This window comes from Ochotona princeps, chromosome 14 (genome assembly GCF_030435755.1).
Source record: "Ochotona princeps isolate mOchPri1 chromosome 14, mOchPri1.hap1, whole genome shotgun sequence".
NCBI lineage: Eukaryota > Metazoa > Chordata > Mammalia > Lagomorpha > Ochotonidae > Ochotona > Ochotona princeps.
Window position 1 is genome coordinate 31,291,897 of NC_080845.1, and position 3,688 is coordinate 31,295,584.

The window sequence follows — 3,688 nt, forward strand, 5'->3', positions numbered from 1 at the left end:
AATGGCCACACGAAGATGTGTTCACAAATGTTTGTTAACAACATTATTCATAACAGCTCAGAAGAAGAGGCAACACAGATGGTCCTCTACCAGTAAGTGGGTACTATGACTTGGTATAAAAAAAGAGTATGCAGTACTGACATGTGTTGTGACATGGGGCACACTGTGGAGACTTGGTGCCCCAGGAAAGGTGGGTACAGAGTCTGTGGTTCCACTTGCATCGAGTGTACAGAGTAACAACCCTGCCAGACCAGAAGGGAGGGACAGGTGCAAGGAGAGGGAAGCACAGGAGAATGGCTGAGGGACACCATGTTTCTTTTCTAAGTGACAAAAATGTCACCTTAAAATCAATTGTCATGACAGCTGCTCAACTCTGTGAACATATTAAAAATAATTGAGCTGCCTAGTTTAAATATTTGCATTATAAGGCATGAGGACTGTATTTCATGCTTTATATGGCATGAAGACTATCACAATAAAACTATATCCCCCAAAATGAAAAAGGAAATACGATCAAAATCAACTTGAAAGCTGAGATGGAGGAGGGGAAGTTTCTAAAAATGTGTCGTCTGTCTACACGGATTTGTAATACAGTGGAAACATAACCACTCAAAAAAACATTAAGTCAGTGGTGAAAAATCTTCTCACAAAGTAACTCTGGCTACAAATAGTTCCAAGTTGCACAAGCTGCTCCAGTTCAAAAAGCCTCTACGAGCACCCCCTCACAACTAGAAACGACAAGACATCAGTCAAAGGGAAATTATGAGACAACGACACTGATGAACACAGACAGAAAAATCCTAAAAACATATTTGCAAATTGAAGCCAGAAGTAATTGGAAGTGACAAACTGAGCTTCTTCCAATAGTACCAGGGTAAGTTACTGCTAAAAAAAAAAAAAAGAAAAAGAAAAAAAAAAAAAACTAACCCACTTCAGTATAATAACAGAATAAAGAAAATTATATTATTGTCTCCAAAGATGCATAAAATCTTTTGGATCAGTATTCATTCACGATTTTAAGACTCGGGGGGAAAATTCAAATGAAGAACAGTAAAATTGAAATCTCCATTTAGGTGAAAAATACAAAGGGTGTGTGTGTGTGTGTGTGTGTGTGTGTGTGATGTTTGTAAAGTCTCTCTCATGCCTACCTTGTTTAGTGTGTCCAGGTAGGAAAACTAGGTTACAAAGTGAATGACACGTTTACTTTTCAACATCTTTTTTTTATCATATCACAAAAATAAGTCCACTAAAATAGCTTTAATTTAATAATAAAATTCAATTTGAAAAAAATCTTCAGTGAATTAGGAGCAAATGAAAACTTTCTTAACTTGATGAAGCATCATTCTTTTATTTGAAAGCATTCCCTTTAAGGTCAGGAGCAAAGCAGAGCCGGTTGCTATCACCACTTCTTGTCAGCTTCCTCAAAGCACAATGTAAAATGGAGCATGAGCAACAAGGACTGGAAAAGAAGAACAAAACTGTCCTTATTAGCAGATGCTATGATTGTCCAGAAGAAATTATTAGAGTTGATAACCCAGTGTAGCAATTCTGCTGGCCTTAAAATTCAATGAACAGCAGGAACCAGAATGGATTGAAGAGTGGAGCTGGCCGAAGGACCTGCTGGAATGCGTGAAGCCCGACACCATGAAGGAGTCGGAGGGAGGAACCTGAACAGTTCCTCTGACAGGACACTGACTCTACAAATAAACGCAAGAAGCATGGAGGTAAATAACCCAGAAGAGGCTTTGGAATGTGACCCACTGGAATACACTTGGCTCGGGTTGGGGCAGACCAGGCTGAGTCGGTTCACGTCATCCACTGGCAAGCCCAAGTGCTGAAACTGTGTGGGGGCCTGGCCGGGTTTGGTTGCGATAAAAAAAAAAAAAAAAAAAAAAAAAAAAAAAAAACAGTACAAAACACAAAATGCCAAGGTGAAATGGCCTGTGCTAGCAGGGAATGCAACACCCGACCAGCACTCCTCCCACTGGTTTAGGTGAGGGACGAGAGTGTGATGGGCAGAGCCGGGGAGAGATGCGATACTCATTGGTTCCAATAGAGGTCGGGGCTCAGAAGAGAACCAACCCAGGGGTTAAAACCATCAGCTGATCGGAGTGATGGACGGTGGTGGGCACTGTGCTTACTAGTAGTACATGTAGGAGCCTGGACTGGGAATGCCTCAAAGTTTTTTTTAGGGGATTCCCCTGAACAAAATGGAGGAATCAAAGCATTAATCAAAAAAAGATGGAAAATGGAGTAGATGAATCAACCACCTCAGCTTTATGCTTGCAGCGGAAAACTGGACAAGGGGAAACCCTAAGACGGACTATGTCAATCAGTGGACTCTGCACCAGCCTCATCATACCTGGACTGTTGCTGATGATATGTTGGTGCTTCTAATTGATCGAGGTGACGCTCTGCTGGCTCTGCCTACAAACCTGAGAGGGCCTCCCTAAGAGGCCGTTGAACTTGAACTGGACAAGTGGGATGCTGGACTCTGTATGGTGTAAACTTTTAATTAGGGAATCTCAACGGAACTTGAGCTGTGGTTATGCATCAAGGTGAAGGAATTCATGATGGGGGAAGGGTTTGGGGTGAAGGGGGGAGAATCCCAGTACCTATGAAATTGTGTCATGTAATGCAATGTAATTAATGAATAAATGAATATTAAAAAAAAATTCAATGAACAAGAATTACACTCCAGTATAACAATAAATACAGCAAGCATAATTTCTAAAATTGCTCCTTTTCTACAATTATATATTCTCACTGTAAAAATAATGTGCATTACTTTTTTTTTTTTTACAAATTTCCAAAAGGAATTTTATTGATGACTCCAGGTTATTTCCTCCCCCCAAAAAACAAATTAAGTGAACAATAATCTTAAGACTTTATTCAATTCATAACAAAGCTGAGAATGAAGATTAGAACTGGATCACTTGGCCCTTTCTCTTCTTATCTCCTCCCAGTTCAAAATGTTTACATCTCTTATTAGCCAGCATTCTCTTGGATCTGCAGTTGGGCTCTACACACTCAAGCCTCAGCACAATCTTCTTTGTAGTTTTAGCCTTTTTTCCGGAAAATAGGCTTAGTCTGCCCACCATAGCCACTCTGCTTCCTATCATAACGCCGTTTCCCCTGGGCATAGAGGGAGTCTTTGCCCTTCTTATACTGTGTTACTTTGTGGGGCTGGTGCTTGCCACACTTTTTGCAGAAGGTTCGGCACGTTTTAGGAACGTTCGCCATGTTTGCGGAACAATACCGGCACGAAAAGTGTGCATTACTTTTGTCAGGAAAAAATTAATCTGTTGAAAATGAAAATAAATGGAGCAATACATCTAGTTTGCAGACCAGAAGATTTAGTATCACAAAGATACCACGTATCCCCAAAGGGATTTACAGATTCAATGCAATTCTGATCAAAATTCCAAAAAGCCTTTTAAGAATTTGTGAAGCTGATTCTAAAATGTGTATGAAATCATCGAGGCAAAATAAGCAAAACTAAACAGATGCACCAAAACCAACAATACTGCTGCTACGACAGACAGGTCACAGTAAAGAACTGAAAATAACCACTCGTCCAAGGAAATCCACTTCATGAGAGAGCTTGAATGAAAACCGTTGGGGAAGTATGGGGAAATGGATTACGCCGGCAAAGGAAGGACCCCGAGAATGTTTTTTCTGCCGTGAT

The 3,688-nt window shown here is 40.5% G+C and overlaps 1 pseudogene; it reads right to left on the bottom strand.

The window, feature by feature from the left end:
* Positions 1-2,868: 2,868 nt before the first annotated feature.
* On the bottom strand, positions 2,869-3,265 carry LOC101531719 (large ribosomal subunit protein eL42-like; annotated as a pseudogene).
* Between the last annotated feature and the right edge of the window lie 423 nt (positions 3,266-3,688).